Source organism: Molossus molossus, unplaced genomic scaffold (genome assembly GCF_014108415.1).
Source record: "Molossus molossus isolate mMolMol1 unplaced genomic scaffold, mMolMol1.p scaffold_m16_p_38, whole genome shotgun sequence".
NCBI lineage: Eukaryota > Metazoa > Chordata > Mammalia > Chiroptera > Molossidae > Molossus > Molossus molossus.
Genome location: NW_023425375.1, coordinates 588,150 through 610,420, shown reverse-complemented (window position 1 = coordinate 610,420; position 22,271 = coordinate 588,150). Strand labels below are relative to the sequence as shown.

Here is a 22,271-nt window from a genome sequence, read left to right as displayed (position 1 = left end):
TCTGGAGGAACCTCCAGCCCCTGGCAGAACACTGGACAGAGAATAGGAAGGGAGATGGTGTGTGTGCCTAGAGAAAAAAAAGAGAGAGCTGACTTCCCTACTCTACCTCCACCTCAAGGGCACTACAGATGACCTCAACCAACCTGCAAATCTGATGTCTGATGGTCTGCCTCATTCTGCTGTGATCCCAGCCAAGGGAAAACAGTACAGGGCTAGAAATTTATGCTCCTATGGCTTGGTCGGATAGTGTCATGGAAAAGGACTCTTGGCCAGTTGGATCCTGGACAAAAAACTTGTCCAGGGGTGGCTGACAGCATAGAGGGGCTGACTTTTATATTTGGTTTATGTTATGTTATTTATTTTTATCCCCTCCTTCTCTGAGAGGTGACAGGGCAGTGTCAGGGAGCCAGGGGGAACTGAGGGGTTTCAACGGTGTGGGTTTTGGTCTAGATGTGTTTCTGTCCTGAGACAAAGGAGTAGGTACTGAGCCCACCATTCCCTATCCCTTCTTCTTCACCCACAATTTACAATAGCTAAGATCTGGAAGCAGCCCAAGTGTCCATCAGTAGACGAATGGATAAAAAAGCTGTGGTACATATACACTATGTAACTGTAAGAAAGAAAGATAAATCTCTTATACTTTGAGATGATATGGAGGGACCTGGAGAGTATTATGCTAAGTGAAACAAGCCAACCAGAGAAAGATAAATACCACATGGTCTTATTTTTTTGTGGAATATAATGAACAAAATAAGCTGATGAACAAAATAGACCCAGAGACATAAAAAGAAGTAGGGTTCACACCGACAAACCTCAGAAGAGGGGGGCAGTGGGGAGGGAAGAGATAAAACAAAGAACTGATATGCATGATCAATGGACAAAGACAAAAATGCCGTGAGTGGGGTGTAGGGAGGAGGGTATTTATGAGGGAAAAAGGAGAAACATCTCTAACAAAAATAAATTAATAGAAAATAAAATAAAGAAATTTCCCTGCACAAAATCAAGAACGCACACACTACTTGCTGGCCCTAGGCAGACTCACCAAGGGCCAAGTCACCTTTCTGGTAACAATTTAAAAGATTTTAAAAACTTACTTAATACTTACATTTGTTAGGGTTATAAAGCACTCAGTGTATTTATAACAATAAATACTGCCTGTGAGTCAAAATCGACCCCTTTGTATAATATCAGTGCTTTCCTTATTTTTTTTTCAAGGTTATTCTATATCATTTATAATAAAATATCTGAGTCAAAATGCTCAAAAATCTCAAGAAAAAGGCATTATTTAATTTTTTTTCCACTTTAATTTAAAAAATTTACCCCCTCCCCAAATTCATCAACACATAGTGACACTGTCTGGTTTCTAATTCTAGACTCTTCTACTTTATAATCTTATAAAACAAACATTCTTGGATCCCACAACAGAAAGGACTGAAAAAAATTTGGCATCATATAGCTAATACCATAATGCAGGAAAGGAATAGTGATAAAATTCAACGGTCAAATTACAATAAAAATTTTTTAATTATATAGTTTACACTAATACAATATTCTGTCTGATGGTGTCTTCCTTCTTTCTTCTCTCCTTCAGCACAATTGTTAAAAAAAAAAGGACTGATTTTTCAGATAGTTACAGTCTGCCTAATTTGAGCAAGCTGTAAAAAAAATTCTGTTTTAGAAAGGTCAATCAGTTCTAAACAAAAGCATTCAATTCAGTAAGCATCTCCTATAGAGATACTTCCTACATGGATAAGCCAACATTTCCTGTTATAGTTTTAAAGGTGCAAAGGAAGCTGTAAGTGAATGCACACATTCAGCTAGACTAAGGAGTTTATAACTTTTTTTTTTTTAATTTCTTTACCCAAGGACATTTTTTCATTTTTTGTTCAGACAGAGCGGGAGGGAGAAAGAGGAAGAGAGAGAGAGACATCGATGTGAAAGGTACACATGGAGTGGCTGTCACGCGCACAACCCAACCAGGGCCTGGAACAAACTGCAACTGAGGTACATGCCCTTAGCGGAAACCAAACCCGGGTCTCTCTGGACGACAGGCTGACACTCTAACTGCTGAGCCAAACCAACGCTCAAACAGGCCAGGGCGGAGTTTATATGTTTTGACAGCACTCACAGAAAATTTCCATTGAACTGTCATACCGGCATTTTCTAAGATTTTGCTCAATTAATACCATTTGCCAGGATAGGTATGTTTAAAATCATATTCACTCTATCAGGAAATCTGGATATTTTTCTATACAGTGATTTTTTTTTTTTTTTATCCTCACCCGAGGATATTTTTCCATTTTTTGTACAGATAGAGTGGGAGGGAGAGAGAGGAAGGGAGAGAGAGAGAGAAACATCGACGTGAAGGGACACATCGAGTGGCTGCCACCCGCACGACCAACCAGGGCCGGGGACAAACTGCAACCGAAGTACGTGCCCTTAGCGGGAACCGAACCCGGGTCTCTCCGGACTGCAGGCCGACGCTCTAACCACTGAGCCAAACTGGCCAGGGCTCTATACAGTGATTTTTTATTTCGCCCATCTATTTCAACTTCCACAGTTGTACCTTTCACATTTAGATGTTCTGGCAGTCTCCTAGATGCTGTCTGCCTCTAGGCCCTCCCACTTTATTCATATACAGTCACTAAAATAAGTTTCCCCAATTAATTTCATCATGTTAACTCTCCTCTTCAAAAAGTATAGTGACTCTGCCTGACCGATAAGACTCAGTGGTTGAGTGTTGACCCATACACCAAGAGGTCCCCGGTTCAATTCCCATTCAGGGCACATGCCCAGGTTGTGGGCCTGATCCCCGGTGAGGGACTAGCAGGAGGCGGCTAATGTTCTCTCATCAATGTTTCTATCTCTCTCTATCCCTCTCCCTTCCTCTCTCTAAAATTAATAAAGAAAAAAACTGGTAGGAGGGGCAGAGGCACAGTCCAGCTGGTCCCACACCCACATGTGGCGGATAAAAATCAGGGGGGACACCTCAGCTGTGAAGGTCCTCCCTGAGGAGCAAGGAATCCCTGTCCCACATCAGGCGCCTAGCACAGGGTTCCAGTGCCAGGAAGAGAAGTCCCCATCACTTCTGGCTGGAAAAACCAGTGGAGAACTGAGGCTGAGGGAAGCTAAGGCTGCTAGAGCCATAGGCAGCTCCTCTTGAAGGGTCTGCACATAGACTTACTTGGACCCCCTCCCTCTGACCTCCAGCACAGAGGGGAGGCAACTTGAAAGACACCAGAGACCTACGGGGAAAAACTGAGTTGTTTGGCATTAAGGCGAGGACTGGAGAGGCAGCTTTCTTCTGGACAGACCTGCTGATGGAGGCCATTGTTCCTTTGGTGAGCCCTTCCCCTACACCGCAGGCAGAGGGCCCCCATACCTGGGACTCCAGCAACTTGGCTTATACTGTTTGCCCAACCCTTGTGATTCCCTGAGGCCCTGCCCCACCCAACATCCAGGCCCACCCAAGATGTTTTCAGTGGCTTTACCATAGGATTGTACTGTTTTGGCTCTTGCTTCAGATTTTTCTAGATTCTCTCAAACAAGCAGCAGTGAGCCCCATACCTCTCATTAAGTGGCCCCAGGCCTAGCACTAGAAGTAGCCAACCTTGGTTCAGAGCTTGACTTTGCCTGGGCACCTCTAAGCCCAGCACAAAATGCAACCATCGGCAGACTGCTTTGTAGCTTATGCCTGGTGGCCCTAGGTAGAATACAGGCAGTGGCTCACCTTGCCCCAGAGCCAGCACACCCAGGGGAGAGCTTCAGACCACAATGAAGCACCACCACCCAACCACTTCCACGAGTAACACACTAAAGAAATGTACTTAGCGAGTACCAGAGCCCTGCTGAATAAGTCTTGCTCTGTGTGGTGGGCCTCTGCACAGCTGATCATCCAAAGTAGTTAGAGGCTGGTGGTTAGCACAGCCAGTTCTTGCAGCTGATCAGCCTGAGTAAAACCTCCCATTGACGTGCCAACAGCAATCAAGACTCAATTACAACAGAAGGGTGTAATGTCCATACGAAGGGTGCACCTCGAGGGCCTGGCTGGTGATCAGGGAGGCTGTGCCACTGGAATCTATAGGACACCTACAACAATAGGTCACCCTAAGAAGCCTAGGAGACATAGCAACTCTACCTAATACATAGAAACAAACACAGGGAGGAAGCCAAAATGAAAAGAAACAGGTCCCAAATGAAAGTACAGAACAAAATACAGACAAAGAACTAAATAAAATGGAGATAAGCAATCTAACAGATGCAGAGTTCAAAACACTGCTTATAAGAACACTCAATGAACTTGGTGAGGTCCTCAAGAGGATAATAAAGGACCAGTCAGAAATGAAGGATGCACTAACTGAAATAAAAAATAATTTACAGGGAATCAATGGTAGAGTAGGTGAAGCCAAGAAGCAAACCATCAATTTGGAATGTAAGGAAGCAAAAAACACCCAATCAGAACAGCGAAAAGAAAAAAGAATCCAAAAAAAATGAGGATAGTATAAGGAGCCTGTGAGAAAACTTCAAGTGTATCAACATTCACATCATGGGAGTGCCAGAAGGAGAAGAGAGAGGGCAAGATATTATAAACCTGTTTGAAAAAATAATGACAAAAAACTTACCTAACTTGGTGAAGAAAACAGAGATACAAGTCCAGGAAGCACAGAGAGTCCCAAAGAAGATGAACTGAAAGAGGTCCACACCAAGACACATCATCATCAAAATGTAAAAGGTTAAAGATGAAGAGAGAATCTTAAAAGCAGTTAGTTACCTACAACAGAGCTCCCATAAAGATGTTCCATAAGTTTCTCAAAAGACACTTTGCAGTCCAGGAGGGAGTGGCAATAAATATTTAAAGTGATGAAAAACAAGGACCTACACAACCAAGATTACTCTACCCTGCAATGCTGTAATTTAGAATCGATGGTCAAATAAAGAGTTTCCCAGACAAGAAAAAGCTATAGGAGTTCATCACCACCAAACTAGTATTGTATGAAATGTTGACAGGTCTTCTTGAAGAAGGTGATAAAATAATATGGACAATAAAATGACAATAAATACATATCTCTCAACAGTTGAATCTACAAACAAAATGAGCAAGCAAAACAGAAACAGACTCACAGATACAGAGAACTTTTTGTTGGTTGCCAGATGGGAGGGGAGTTGGGTGAAAAAGATGAAGGGATTAGAAGGTACAAATTGGTTAGACTGATGAATCTCAAAGGGAAGGGGAGAGGTAGGGCAGAAAGAGATAAACCAAAGAACTTTTATGTATATATGCATAATCAATAGACATAGACAATAATGTGGGGAAAGCAGGAGGGGGATGAGATTGGAGAGGAGGGGTCAAGGGGGGAATAAAGAGGGATATCAGTGATACATTCAACAATAAAGGTAAGTTTTTTTTTTTTTAAAGTAGCTGGAGAAAATTCCACATAAATATTCTTTGGATGCATAAAGAACTGTTGGAAGAAAAACCTCATTCTTCATAAGTCAAGATAAAAGTGAGGACAATTCCACACTACTAGAATAATACTAGCTATCACTTAGTGTATATCGAGCACTTTCAATCTATTATCCACTTTAAACCCCCAACTAACTTATAAAGTATTACCATTCCTATTTTATAGGCAAGGAAACAGAAGTTCAGAGAGATTAAGTAACTTGGTCATAGGTCAAGTTTTGGTTCATATAGCTAGATTGTAAGAGATCTAGACTCTGAACTTAGATCTGCCTTACTTCAGAGTCTAGGCTTCCTTTAAATTTACTATATGGCAGTAGTTCTCAACCTTTAGTGTCTCACATTTATTTGGATATTTTTAAAAATACAAATGCATGGGTTACAACTCTATTGATCCTAAACCAGCCTGTCTGAAATGGCACCCAAACATCTTTATTTTAAAAAGTAGTTCACAGCCTTTGTGTTGCCCATTCACTTTTAGAAACTAGTTAATGTGGTGTCAGAAAAGGTATAAACTAAACACTTTGCAGCCCTTTCCTTCCCTTGAATTTGATGTCTTTGGTATAAGAGCAGCATAAGTAACAGTTTTTTTTTTTTCTTTAAAAGAATAAAAGTAGTTCAGGTGCTTCTGATTTCCTCAAAGTGTAGTAGACAGATGGGCATGAGCAAAGTAAGGGCGATAGGCCAGGTTTGGAAATAAGGTCAGCAGGGCAGAAAGCCCCAGGTGCCTAGCAATGGGCAAAACTGGAAAAACAAGGACCTCACCTCCAGGCTAACCTTTCCTCCCCTAGTATATAACTGGTCATGCAGTCTAGACTCCCTGACCTTTCATATCACTGGTCATGTGGTTCAGACCCTCCCCTAACCTTTCCTCATCTGGAGTGTCACTAACAATGTGGTAGACCCTCAGATAGCTTCATGTGACTCCCGTACAAGCCCTTGTATGATCATTCCCTTAAGCATTAAGCCCTCAGAGCAATGAGGTTCTGACCCTCATCGCATACTCTTAAGAACAAAGCCTTGGGTTTGTTGACCACAGAGAGAGAGGTTTGGTCAAACTAAAGATAACATCTAGGCCTCAGTTGTGTTTCAGCTCCAAGCCCAGAAAAGTAGAAAGGCAAGGCCAGACCAGTGTCCCTGAGTGTGCTGTGGGGAGTGGTGTATGTGGGGAGGGGGTAATAAGCAAGGGGTGAGAGTGGGGTAGTGGGGTTCTGGCCGCTCTGGTTCCCCTTACAGGTGCAGGACTCCAGTCTTCCCTGCCCACCCCATAGGAAGCCAGGAGGGCATAGGGTCTCCTTCAAGCAGCAGGTAGGCTTTCCCATCAGGGGTGGGTGGGGGCTGGGCATGGTTGGATGGGGTTCTGTTCATGTGCTGGAATGGGGTGGCCTCTTCTTATTGTATACAATAAAAATTCTCCACCACCAACAAAAAACAATAATAAAACAAAATAAAAGCTAAATTTGTAATAGAGCAATTGTTATACTCATTTCCTTTTACCATTAATCTATTCATTGCTAAAGTCTTGATGCCAATATTTTCCTATACACTTATATAAATTTAATTTTTCTCTCAAGCATCTATGCACTTGTATACAGTAAAATTTGAATAAAAACAGATATTTGTTGTAAGACTACCATTATGAGCCAAAGTTACTGTAAGCGCTTCTTTGAGAGTGGCCCACACAGTTCACATAAATCACATTTCACCTGGGATGCTCACTTAAAATGCAGATTCTTACTCAAACAACTATTGGATCTCACCAAGATACAAAGTAATTGCCTTTATCATTGTAATCAGTATTCTCACTTCCCTCTTTATAGAGAATAAGTTCCATGAACAATCAAGTTTTCCCACTTTGAAAACACTCTCTTTTCCCTTCTTCCCTTTCTACTAATAAAATGCCAACTCAAACATCAGCTTACTTATGCCAGCTTCTGAGCAGATGAATAGTACCAGAGAAAAACCACACAACTGTGCTGACTATAATCACTTAACATGGATTACTATAAGTCTCAAATGGGGACTTAACATTGTCAGAAATAAAATCCAAATTGGTTTCTTCTATATATTTTACCTGCCATTTTGACATAACTATTTCATAAATTTTCTTGTCTCCTCAAATCTCTGACATCCCTTTGCCAAGACATTTACAACTGATGAATTTTATCTTATCTTCCCATTAATTCTATCAACCTAACTGCATAGGATTTCACATACTTTACCTTCATTGGCCTTACAATGGAATAAGTTTCTGTTCCTTTATAAGGCCAACACTTTTACTTCTGGTAAGGATCTCATCACTTGTGACTTCCCAAGGACTGTCCCTGCAGGATCTCTTATATCTTCTGCATCATCAGTTTCTCCACTCCACATAATTACCACTGGCATAATCATCTTAAAAAATAAAACAACCTTCCCTTATATTCATGTCTCCATGTGTCCTAAGTACCAATGCATTCCTCCATTAACTTCCAGAACAAAACTCTCCAAAAAGAGTTCCCTTCACTTTCTGCCCATCCATTTTCTCCTCAACCCACTGCATTAGGATTTTGTTGCCACCACTTCACTGAAATACTGCTAATTAATCTCACCAAAGACTATATTTCCCCCAAGGCCAATGGCCAATTCTCTGTTCTTAACTTATCAAATCTTAAAGTACCATTTCACATGGTTGATCAACCTCTCCTTCCTGGAATACTTCCTTGTCTAGTTTCTGAAATGCCTCACTTTTTGGATTTTCTTTCTACCTCATTTGCCAGCCCCTTCTTAGACTTTTTTTTTTTTTTTTTGGCCATTTCTCTACTGTATCTCTCAACATGAGAGTTACCAAGAATATCCCTCATCACTTTTCCCTTTTTTTTTAATCCTCACCTGAGGACATTTTTTTGCATTTATCTTCAGATAGAGCAGGAAGGAAAGAGGAAGGAAGAAAGAGAGAGGAACATTGATGTGAGAGACACACATTGACTAGCTGCCACCCACATGACCCCAACTGGGGCCGGGGACAAACTGCAACTGAAGTACTTGCCCTTAGCGTGAACCGAACCCAGTCCATGGGCCAATGCTCTACCACTGAGCCAAACCGGCCTGGGCACTTTTTCCCTGTCTTTATCCATTTTCTTTCCCTAAGTGATTTTATCAAATCCCATGGCTTTAGATAACATCTAATTTATATGCTATTACTCTCAAACTTTATCCCCAGTCCATATCTCTCTCTCTTCATGAATTCCAGTCACTGTAATATGACTGCCTTCTTGCAATCTCCACTTGGGTGTCTAGGACGCATCTCACACTTAACAAGGTCAAGACAGAACTATTGACATCTAATCTCTCTACTTGCAAAATCCTCCCAAATCAGTAAATGGTCCACCATCCAACAACTTGCTCAATCAAAAACTTGCAGTCATTGGCCCTAGCTGGGAAGCTCAGTTGGTTAGAGCATCACCCCTGATCCCTGGTCAGGGCACATATGAATGCATAAGTAAGTGGAACAACAAAACAAACTGATATACCACCCTACCCCCCACTTCTCTAAAAGTAAAAGTAAAGCCCTGGCCAGTTTGGCTCAGCGGTTAGAGCGTCGGCCTGCGGTCTGGAGAGACCCGGGTTCGGTTCCCGCTAAAGGCACGTACTTCGGTTGCAGTTTGTCCCCGGCCCTGGTTGGTCGTGCGGGTGGCAGCCACTCGATGTGTCTCTTCACGTCGATGTTTCTCTCTCTCTCTCTCACCCTTCCTCTCTCTCCCTCCCACTCTATCTGTACAAAAAATGGAAAAATATCCTCGGGTGAGGATAAAAAAAATAAAATAAAATAAAATAAAATAAAATAAAAGTAAACAACTAGCAGTCATTGTTTTTTTTTCCTCTTGACCCTCTCTCTTCTAATCCAATCAATCCATTTAAGTCTTGCTAACTCTACCTCAAATATACATCTCAAATCTGACCAGATTATTAAAATGAGAGTAAATCCCTTTAAAGAATATTATGCCAGATTGTATGATGGGTCAACTTACTTCCATGTCTTTGGTCCCTGCCTTCTCCTCGTCAAACTCATATTCACCTTTTTCAAAGTCTTCATTTTCTCATTTAAACAACTGCCTTACGGAGAAAGACAAATGCAAGAAAAAGAAATAAAAAGCATACAGATTGGAAAAGGAAACAACGGAGGCAATTTACAGGTGGCAGGAAGTTATATACATAGAAAATCCTCCAAAATATACAAAAAATAAAAAACTCTCTTAGAATTAATGTGTATTGTAAGGTTACAGAATACAAGGTTATCACACATACACACACACAGACACACTGAATTTCAATATACAAGCAATATGAAAAGGGAAACCAACATTTAAAATCTACCTTATATAACAGCTCAAAAAGTAAAATAAAATGCTTGTACAGTATATAAATCTAAGAAAACAGGTACAACAGGTGTATGCTAAGAACTATAAACCATTAATGAAAGAAATCAACTAAATAACTGGAGAGACATACAATGTTCATCTACTAGAAAACACAACATAGTAAAGATGCCAATTTGCTCCGAAATGATGTACAGATTTAATACAATTTCAATCAAAACCCTGTCTTTTTTTCAGTGAACAATACATCATAAATATTTTTTATATCAATAAACATTCTTCTAGAACATCATTTAAAATGATGGTATATTCTTTCATGTTCTAGATTTACCCTAGAACTATTTGTCCATTCTACAGAGAGAGGAAGTGAGAGGGAGAGAGAGATACAAACATGGATGAGAGAGAATATTGACTGGTCGTCTCCAGCATGCCCCACACTGGGAATAGGCCCACAACCTGGGCACGTGTCCCAACCCGAAATCGAACTGATGATCTCTTGGTACATGGGTTGATGCTCAACCACTGAGCCACACCAGCCAGACCATTCCTTATATTTTGATGTATAAGTTATTTCCAGATTTTCTCTAATATTAATATGCTTTATAATGAACACCATCCTAATTTAATCTTTTCAAAATTTTTGTCATTAAATTTTACAGGTGCATATATTTTTAAAACTTTTTAAATATATTAACATACCCTCAAAAAGGTCTTTTATCTTTGAATTTTAACTTAAAACTTACCTCTTCTGAAAAACATTCTCTGATTAGCCCTCCACCACCGTTAAATCTGTGTACCTACTTGGTCTCATTAAATTACTATTATGTTTACTGAACAAGTTAACCAATCACTGCTTTAATAAGACATTAAGCCTCTGGGCTATCTGCAGAAAAAGTACATAATATAATCCACATAAATCCTCTCTATATTTTCATCATGCTTCAATTATAAACCATAAAATTGAAGACTAGTTGAGGTCTTGTAACAGAGAAGGGTAATAATAATTCAGAAACACTATCTATTGTATTTTATTCTACTTGTAAATGAAATAACATACATTAAGATAAAAATAAAGTCTCAAACTATATTTCAGCATTTCACATTACTTACAATTAGCTAGTACTAATTAGATTCAACCCTGTTAATGTTTTTTTTTTATTTTTTATCTTCACCCAAGGACATTTTTGCATTTATCTTCAGATGGAGCGGGAGGGATAGAGGGAGGAAGAGAGAGAGAGAGAAACATTGATATGAGAGAGACACATTGAGTGGTTGCCACCCACACGACCCCAACCGGGGCTGGGGACAAATTGCAATCGAGGTATGTGACCATAGTGGGAACCGAGCCCGCGACTCTCTGGTTCATGGGCCGATGCTCTAACCACTGAGCAAAACTGGCCAGGGCAACACTATTGATGTTTTATGTAAAAAAATTAACCAGTGAAACTTCCGGTCAAGAAGGCAAAGAGGGTCAATGCAGTACCCATCTTCTCCCATGACCACTTTATTTTATTTTTTAAAATTAATTAATTTATTTTTGTTATAGATGTTTCTCCTTTTTCCCCCACTGATTGCCACTCCCCCATCCTCCTCCCTCCTCACCCTGTCCCCAGCTTTGTTGTCCATGTCCATTGTTCATGCATACATAAATTTAAGTTCTGTGGTTTATCTCTCCCCCACCATCTCCTGTTCTGGGGATTGTCAGTCTGTACCCCACTTCCATGTCTCTGGGACTACCCCATTCCATTCCCCAGACTGTTATGTTCATTATATTCCACAAATAAGTGAGATCATATGATGCTTGTCATTCTCTGTTTGGCTTGTTTCGCTTAGGATAATACTTTTCAGGTCCCTCCATGTCGTCTCAAAATATAAAAGATCTTTCTTACAGCTGCATAGTACTCCATTGTGTATATGTACCACAGCTTTTTTATCCATTCGTCTACTGATGGACATTTCAATATGGTGTTACCTCAAAAAATTAAAAATTGAACTGCCATTTGACCCAGTGATCCCACTTCTAGGACTATACCCTAAGAAGCCTGAAACACCAATCAGAAAGAATATATGTACCCCCATGTTCATAGCAGCACTATTTACAATAGCTAAGATCTGGAAATAGCCCAAATGTCCATCAGTTGACAACTGGATAAAAGAGTTGTGGCCCTGGCCGGTTTGGCTCAGTGGTTAGAGCATTGACCTGCGGTCCAGAGAGACCCGGGTTCGGTTCCCACTAAGGGTATGTACCTCGGTTGCAGTTTGTCTTCGGCCCTGGTTGGGTCATGCGGGTGGCAGCCATTTGATGTGTCCCTTTCACGCTGATGTTTCTCTCTCTCTCTCTTCCTCTCTCTCCCCACCTCGATCTGAACAAAAAATGGAAAAATGTCCTCAGGTGAGGATAAAAAAAAAAATTAAAAAAAAAAAAAAGGATTTGTGGTACATATACACAATGACCACTTTAAAATTACAGAACAGCCATCACTGAGAACCACCTGAAGCCTAGCTGAACAGAACTAAGGATATACAGAAGAAGCCATGTGAGACTGGCATGAAAGGCAGAGACTCTGAAAAAGCTGGTCCACACCCAAGCAGGGCAATTATAAATGGGTGGTGATATCTTCACTATGCAGAGCACCACTGAGAAGTAAGGAGACCCAGCCACACACAGACTCCTCAGCCCAGGTTTCAAGGACCAGGAAAAAAAGTCCCCATATGTTCTGGCTGTGAAAACCAACAGGGATTGCAGCTGAGTGACAGGGAATGCTGCTGGAATCCCAAACTTTCCTGTTATAAAGAGCCTGCATTGTAATTAAAATGCCAAAAATTAAGTAAGAAAAAAATTTAAAAGCAGCAAGAGAAAAGCAGGTCTCATAAGAGAAAAAGACATGAGGAGACCATGTAGCACCTGGTGGTAAAAAAACAGTGGGGATTCAGTCCACCTGGGAGATCCAGACTACATCCTCACAGAGAAGAGCACTGCTATTGTTACAGCACCAGCCTGGAGAGTGCACAGCCGGACTAGGACCGCTGGTGAGGCCATACTGTTGTGCTCGGGTCCTGCAGAGGAGGGTCTGCTGGATACACCCAGCAGTGAATTTAAGGGGCCCTCTATTTTCTGGGTGAGGTCGTGCAGAAGGCAACCAGTCAATGTGTCCTTCTCATGTCCATGTTCATCTCTCTCTCTCTCCTTCCTTCCAACTCTATCTGAAGATAAATAGAAAAATATCCTCAGGTGAGGATTAAAATACACACACACACACACACACACACACACACACACAAAAGAAAGAAAAATAATAACAAAAAACAAACAATAACACACACACAAAAAACCCTCAGTTTGTGAAACTGATGGACTCAACCCTATCTATTACTTATTATTTATTCACATAATAAATCCTTTCCAGTGATAAAACTAACCATGTGGAGTCAAGTATAGCCACTTAAGCACTTAAGGAAAACTAGGTAACAATTAAAAAGCACCACATACTTTTAAAAGTAAAACAATAAGTAGAAAGAAAGTTATTTTTCTGATGGGACATCTATAACACAGTATCTTTGCACTCTAATCATAATTTTTTTTTTTAGATTTAAATTTTGTGTCTCAAAGTAGCTGACTTAAAATAAAAATGGAGACAGTTGCAGTCCTTCAGTATTTTACAAGAATTTGGTGGTTTCAATCATTATAATCTAGTGGTCAAGTCCGACTGGGTTCCAATATTGGTTCAATCCTTATTGGTTCTGTGACTTTCGGTAGGGCACTCTGACTCACTCTCCTTATCTGAAAATGGAGATAATATTCCTGTGGTTATTGTGAGGAACAAAACTCCAAGAAAAGAACTAAACAAAATAGGGTAAGTATTATAACAGATCCAGAGTTCAAAACACTGGTTATAAGGTTATTCAAGAAACTTAGTGAGGCCCTCAAGAGCATAATAAAGGACCAGTCAACAGTGCAGGATGAAATAACTGAAATAAAAAATAATTTACAGGGAAACAACAGTAGACTAGGTGAAGCCGAGAATCAAACCATCGATTTGGAATATAAGGAAGCAAAATCCATGCAACCAGTATAGCATAAAAGAAAAAGAATCCAAAATAATGAGGATAGTGTAAGGAACCTTTAGGACCACTTCAAGCGTACCAATATTCACATCATGGGGGTGCCAGAAGGAGTACCCAGAGGTCAGTTTTGCAATTTTCTCCCACTCATTTCTCTTTATCTTCTTCTGTCCTCTTAACTATCTCAAGTAAAATGTGGGTCTACTAATACCATCAAGAAGTTAACCTTTACCAAGTAACAGATTAAATCATCATCTTTTCTTTTACATTATACAATAACACTTTGAGAATATAATCAAAATAATGATAAATTACTGACAAAATAAAATTTATGCTACAAAAGAAACACAACATGTACTACAAGGGAGAATAATTTACAAAGCTGAAATGAGAATGCTGCTAACAATAAGACATTTTCCTTATCAGACACTGTGTAAAGAAGCAATTTCAATAAGTTGTACTGAATATTTGTAAACTATAATAAACTGGTTAAGAACTCAGATATAAACTGAACTCTACCTCTAACTGTTGATTTGATGTAGGGAAATTAACTCTTTGAGAATCTGTTTCCTCACATGGAAATTGAGATATTTAATAATAGGACCTATGTCAAATAGAGTTGTGAAGCTTAAGATAATGCATATTAAACACTAATCCCAATGCTTCCATATGGTAATCACTATAAACACATTAATTACTATTATTTTTAAATCCTTTTTGTCTGGGAAAGTTACATACAGGCTTCCTTCATAATGGCAATTTTCCTAAATGAAGGTGTTATACAAGATGCTCTAAAGGTCTATCAAGCTTTATGAGTTTAAGATTCTAGATGGAGATCATATTGTTCAGAGCAGTCATCCTGTCTGCAAGAATACACTTTTCCAACCCTAAGAACCATAACTGTAAGCTAATAAAACAAACGTGGATAAAATTGAGTGTTTGATTCAACTTTTACATTATATAGCTAGATTATCATTTTTTAAATTTTAGACTCCTCAGAGTAGCTGTCAAAGTTTGCAAAATTAGAAATCTGATTCCATTCCCTCTTCAAACACCACAGATTCCAAATTTTGGAGGCACTCAGCTTGGATAGAAACAGAAAATTTGAATATATAAAGGCAGACAGCTTTCTTTAATTCTATATACCTCATGGATGTGAATTACATGACTTCCAAAATGGGTGAGATGCCATTTTATTTTTTGTTTTATTTGTAGAGAGGTCAAAATCTAATCTAATCTAGTTCTTCATAATATTGTAACACTGAAAAGAAATTTAGTAGTGAAATAAGTAGAACTTAATGATTACAAATATCTACTATCCATAGATTTCAAAGATTCTATCCATGCTTCCCAAAATACCTGAGACATGGATATAAATGGAACTAAGAGTTTGATAAGAAGTGGTAAAGTACCACAATACAAAATTTGACAATGTTGTTTGGGGTTCATTAATGAAACCGTGGTTATAAAAAATTATAAAATCAAATATAATTTAATGGGTAAAAATCCTTATATCATTAATGGAGAAGACAGGAAAATTTGGTGACCTACATATTATATTACCTGGATAAGTGAACATTCAGCACTTTCATTTCTGCTGCATATCAAAAGTAACTTTCTTCAACTTCACTTAATTTGTTAATGGTTGAGGACTAGAAATAATTTACTAGATATTTTAAAATGGCAAATTCTGCTACCTGGCTGGTAGTGACAAAAATATGGAAAAGTTCTAATTATTCCATAAGTAGGGAAAACTGAAGAATTTTTAAAAAATCAATGTGAAGGTAAATTTTTATCATGGTAATGTTAGCACAGGGGAGAAAAATTAGGACATTCATTCTTTACATAGTATGTATCTTGGAGTTATACTTGTCAATTTGAATAATTTCCTTTAAATAGGTCCTGTATTCCTCAGAATCATTAGAACTAGTATTGATACTGTACTTGATTGATTTTTCACATCTGCATTTCACAGCAAAGACCTGGTTTGGTTTTCATTTGTACTCATTCACTACCAAGACCAAACAACTCAAGCAAACAAATTACCTCTGAAAATCAAATTAATAGGCTTCCAATGAATAATTGTTCACTAGGTTGTTATAAAAATTTTTCAAACATCTGAATCTTTACCAAACATGCATTGAAACAGTTCTGGACTAAGATCAAAGAGACTGAAGAAGACTGACAAATATCTTAAGTCTTCCTATAATTGTTTTCACTCTACTTCAAATGTAAGTCCTTGCAATTTCCAAACTTCTATCTAGATTTCAATTCTGGATCTGAGTTATTTATTTATTTATTTATTTTTTAATTTATTGTTTTTTTAATCCTCACCCGAGGACATTTTTCCACTTTTTGTTCAGACAGAGCGGGAGGAAGAGAGAGGAAAAGAGAGAGAGAGAAAAAAAACATTGACGTGAAAGGGACACATTGAGTGGCTGCCACCTGCACGACCCACCAGGGCCGGGGACAAACCACAACGGAGGCATGTGTCCTTAGGGGGAACCAAACCCAGGTCTTTCTGGACTGCAGGCCAATGCTCTAACTGCTGAGCCAAAACGGCCAGGGCATTTTTTATAACCCTAAATTCCTAAGAAGGAGGGGCAAAGAATAAATTAAAAAGTAAACAAAAACAAAATGTCAGACATGAAGAAAAAGATCAAGAGACCATGTCAAGTAAGAAAACTAAAAAACATAAAATGAAGTTAAGAAAACAAAACTAAAATAACCTTTGTATGCGTGATAGGATACTACCACTTATGCTGCCTGGGTTATTTCTATGAAAGAAAAATATATTTGTGAAGGATGGACCTATAAGTGTACTATTACTATGTCATATTCTTACTCAAATAAGTTTTTTTAGGTTAGAAAGTTAATAATATGGAAAAAAATTTATTTTGATCAATATTATCATTAAATAGTAAGGGTTAAAATTAAAAAAACAAAAACAAAAAAACCTACCTATGCAAAATAAGTTATACATTTATCAGCCTCATTTATACTTTGGTATTTGTAAGGTAGATATTTAAACTTAAAAAGAAATCCTTTCAGGTCACCTAAAGTTCTTGGTAGAAATGTAACATGATGTGAGAAATCTGGTTACCAGTTAAATCTGAAGTGCTTCATCCATTATGGCGACAAAGGTGGTTTTAGCAGCTATCGTTACATTCCTTTAAAATTTCAAAGTACTTTTTGGGTCCTTCCAAGATGAATGTTCTTTCTTCCTTGCTTCTCATTCTTTATTTTCTGAAGACTGTAATGCTTACTGCAAGAGAAAAAAAATTAAATAGAGCTATACTGGAGAGGTAACTAGTTTTAAAAATATTGCACTGTTTTGTTTTGTTTTTCCCTTTGGGATATTCATAATTTCACCCTCACTCAAGAATTAGAATTAGTCTTACTTATTTAAGAAGTATCTCCCTTACTTAGGTTAAACATGGACAGAGCCTCACACACTCAACAACGATCCATGTCATCACATCTAAGAAGCAAGTAACTTATAAGAATCAAATCAGCAGTGAGGCACTTAAGACTTTAAGAACATTTATCGAATGAGAAATATTAATCTCTACTTCACTTTTTACTAACATTCCAATTATAAATGTCACAACATGCTCAGCCAGTGTGGCTCAGTGATTGCGCATCAACCCATGCACCAAGAGGTCACCAGTTCGATACCTCCTCAGGGCACATGCTCAGGTTGTGGGCCAGATCACTAGTGGGGGCAGGGCATTATGCAGGAAGCGGCCAATCGATGTTCTCTCTCATCGATGTTTCTATCTCTCCCTTCCTCTCTCTAACATCAATCAATCAATCAATCAATCAATCGTCACAAGGTCCAGTTTTGATACAACCTCTGAAAAATATAAAAGTAGGTAACTCCAAATGAAAATTTTCACTAGTCACTTTGCAGTTTTACTCTATGCACAAGTATGAAATATATTTATAGTCTGGTATATAAAATGTCACCTAAATTGAATTAATAAATTTCTATCGATTTTTTATTCTTGGGCACCAAGTATATGTACATTCAAACCGGCCCAATCCCTAATTTGTTTAACAAAGACAAGGAAAATAAATGGAAGAGTTAAGTAGAAAGCAAAATATAACTGTGATTATTTTTAAATGATTTCTGATTGTTGTATAAATTGTAAGACAACAGAAAAGCATTTAATTAAGGAAGTTTTTGTTTGTGCACCATCAAACAATACCTAACTCCAATACAGCTGGGTTATTCATGACGAAAACAACAGCCAATGTTCTTAGAGTGCTTATATCATCAATTCATGTGGTACATAACAATGTTAAGCAGCACACAGGAGAAACATTACCAAGAATAGACATATATCACTAAAAAATAGATGAAATTATGATGCCCAGGATAACATACACTATGGGAAAATAGTTTCCATTATAAGATAAGGCTTTAAAGAAAGAAAATGCAATTTATTCCAATTACATTTTAAAATTTGAATATGAAAAATAGAACTATGGGTATACAAATATGGGTAACCTAGAAAAGTACAGTTAAAAAAGTGATTTCCCAAGCATAGGTATTTGGCTATTTGTAAAATTGAAATGAGGACCCAGACCTACTCTCTCCTAATGCAGTGTTTTACTATCCTCCTGTAATCAATCCTGCATTTGTTCCTCTCAGGCTCCCAAATGGTTTTTTCAAATATTTTATTCTTGGACTTGTAAGTATTCAATCACAATACAGCCACTGAAAAATTACCCAACTATGTAAAAGATGAAGAGACATAAACAGTGTTTAATTAAACATTCACATTTTAATTGTGTCATTTGTAGACAGGATATAATTGAATCTTATATTATTTTTCCAGTCTGAAAATCCCCGACTCCTAATTGCAGAGTTTAAGCCCATCAATATGTAATTATCGAAATTATCTGAATTCATAACTACCATTTTGCAGTTTGCTTTCTAATTCTATTGTTTTTGCTGCTTTTGTTTTGTTCCTGTTCTGTTTTTTCCTGCCTTAATTTCAGTTAGTCAAATATTTTTAAATTTTTTTTATTTTCCTTTACTGCTTCCATTCTAAGGATTATAATATGCATACTCATATTATTCCAGTCCACTTAAAGTTAATATTAAACATCATGTAAAACATTAAGAACCTTGCAATGGTATAATTCCATTTTCTACAACATCCTTTTTGCTAATGTTATATATCTCTATGTGTATTATAACACTCCATAATAAAGGGATTGAACTTATGTTTTAAGAAGTCAGCTTTCTATTAAAGAAAGTAACGGGGGGGGGGGGATAAATGTTTTATATATTTATCTTCTTGGTGGTTTACATTTATTCCTGTAGAACCGAGATTCCATTTGATATCACTGTTCTTCAGCTTAAATACATTTGTTTATTATTTCTTATACTACAGGACTGTTGACAGTGAATTATCTGTTTTTGTTTATAAAAAATTGTTATTTTACCTTCATTTTAAAATATTTTCATTAAATATAGAATTCTGAGTTGAAAGGTGTATTTTGTTTTTCTTACACTTTGGAAGAAATCATTCTATACATTTTTTTACTTCCATTATTCTGACAAGCAGCTGTCATTAATAGTATTGTTACCCGATACAAATACTATACAATGCAATAGTATTGTTCTGTTTTCTGGCTGTTTTTAAGATTTTCTCTTTGTTTTTCAGGAGGACATGTCGGGATTTGGTTTTCTTTGTATTTATTCTTCTTGTCATTCAATGAACTTCTTGGCTCTATAAGTTATTTTTTGCTAAATTTGAGAAGTTTTCAACCATTACTTCTTTTTTTTAAATATTTTTTTCTTTATTGATTTTAGAGAGAGAGGAAGAGAGAGAGAGATAGAAACATCGATGAGAGAACATCGATTGGCCTGGCCACCTTCTGCATGCCCCCCACTAGGGATCAGGCCCACAATCTGGGCATGTGCCCTGACTGGGAACTGAATTGGAGACTTCTTGGTGCATGGGTGGATGCTCAACCAGTGAGCCAAACTGGCTGGGCAGTCATTGTTTCTTTAAAAACATTTTTCTGTACCATTTTCACTCTGACATTCAATATACATGTTTGACTCCTTCCCAATGAGATTCTTTTATAAAATTATTTTTTTCTTTTTGTTCTTCAAGTAGGATAGTTCTACTGATCTGTCAGAGAGTTTGCCTGCCCCTTCTTTTGTCATCTCTCATTTGATATTAGGTCTAGCCAATGAATTTTTCATTTTAGGTTTTATATTTGCAGTTCTACATTCTCTTGTTCTTTTTTAAAAAGTTTTTAGTTGTCTCTATAGACACAGTCTATATTTTCTATAGGCAATATTTGCCTCTTTTTTTTTATCCTCACTCAAGGACACCTTTGCATTTATCTTCAGATAGAGCGAGAAGGGAAGAGAGAGGAAAACATCGACGTGAGAGACACATCGGCATAGCAAATATTTCTACAAATTGTGCACTAGACATAGTTTAACTAAATCCATCCTGACAACCCACACAACCCCAACCAGGGCTGGGGATGAACTGCAAGGGAGGTATGTGCCCCCAGCGGGAACCGAACCCGGCACTCTTCGGTCCGCAGGCAGACGTTCCGACCACTGAGCCAAACCGGCCAGGGCTTTCTTCTTTCTTCAGATGATAATTTGTTATTACATACTGGACAAAATGAATAATATGCTATCAAAACTCTACTTTATCTTCCTTTGTAGTGTGTTGATTTTTCTTCTAATAGGCAGTTAAATACCAGCTGATAATCTTGAACTTGTGGATACATGGCTTTATACTTTGTTAGGGAGGATATGTTTCAGCTTTTCCCTTAGTCTGAAAATAAATCCCTTAGGCTCTGAAGAGCCTTTACTTCTAAGACAGTATCCTTCTGAGATTTCAACAGAAACCCTAATGTGTTTGGTAGGACTCAAACTCCAAATGTGATCAGAAATGCTGCCTCAACAACTTCCCATGTCAACTCTTAGTTTCCATTAGACTTTATGGAGTCTCCTCTACACATGTACACTTAGGGATCAGCCTGAAAATTGAAAAGAATACATGTGCACATTGTGAGGTTACATACTCGATGCCTCTCTCCTTCCTAGGGATTTTCGCCACTAAATTCCAGAACAAATGTCATGAATTGAATAGGGTTGTGGATTATACAGTAGTAACCTATCACTGTTGAATTCCTGACTGTGATTATTTTATTCAGGTTATGTGAAAGAACATTACTGTTTGTAGGAAATGTACTCTAAAGTATTCAGTAACTTACTCTAAAAAATTATCTGAACTAGTCAGAAAAAACTCAGTGTATCAACAGACCTTATGAGATTTTCAAAATGCCCTCTGTGGAAATCGAATATAAAGATTTGAAGAAAAAGTAGTTAAGAGGTGAAATAAATTTGTGTAAATATACTTATTGTATCCCATCTTGATGATTCATAATACATGTTAACATATCAAATATTTCTACAAATTGTGCATTAGACATAGTTTAACTAAATCCATCCTGACAACCACATAAAAATTAGATACTCAGAACCTACTATATGAAAAGCAATGTAATAAGTAGTAGGGATAAAGAAAAAATAAGAATGGTAACATTTCTCCTCTCAGACAGATCACAATGTAGTACAGAAAGAGACAAATATGTAAACAAACTGTCAGATAATCATAAAAGCTTTGAGGAAAATAAAATTGGGTGTTAAATATTAAGAGGGTGGAGAAGCCGCTCTCATTTTATTATTATGTTAAATAATTTTCCATTACAGTTGACACTCAATATTACTTTAATTAATTTCAGGTACACAGCATAGTGGTTAGACATTTATATAATTTATTTGTGATTCCCCCAGAAAGTCTAGCACACACTGACACCATACATAGTAATCGCAATATTATTTTTTTAAATATGATTTTACTGATTTGAGAAGAAGAAGGGACAGGAAGACATTAATAAGAGAGAAACATCAATCAGCTGCCTCCTGCACACCCAATACTGGGGATACAGCCTGCAACAAGATCATTGTGCCCTGAACGGGTGACCTCTTTGTGCATGGGTCAATGCTCAAACAGTGAGCCACACTGGCCAGTCTTTGTTACATTATTGAATATATTATCTATGTTATACTTAACATTCCATGACATTTTTAACTACCAATTTGTAATTCATAATCCCTTCACCTTTCATCCCAGCCCTCCAAGCTACCTGCCATCTGGCTGGCAAACCTCAGTTTGTCCTCTGTAGCTATAACTTTGTTTCTTTTTTCTTTTTTCATTTAATTTGTTCTTTAGATTCCACAAATAAGTGAAATCATACGTATTTATCTTTCTCTGATTTATTTCACTCAGCATAATACCATCTAGGTCCATCCATATCAGCACAGATGGTAAGATTTTGTT

General features: G+C 37.7%; 1 protein-coding gene and 1 non-coding gene across 3 annotated transcripts in view; one reads left to right on the top strand and one right to left on the bottom strand.

The window, feature by feature from the left end:
* PEAK1 (pseudopodium enriched atypical kinase 1) overlaps positions 1–22,271 on the bottom strand; it is a 273,801-nt gene that overhangs the window by 135,383 nt on the left and 116,147 nt on the right. For both annotated transcript variants that reach the window (XR_004961994.1, XM_036281544.1), the window contains exon 5: positions 16,985–17,146. The gene's annotated coding sequence lies outside the window, so the exon portion shown is untranslated. The remainder of the gene's footprint in view (positions 1–16,984; positions 17,147–22,271) is intronic.
* Positions 5,915–6,048, top strand: LOC118643460. Its single transcript, XR_004961996.1, has one exon. It is a non-coding gene; the product is annotated as a small nucleolar RNA SNORA13 (small nucleolar RNA).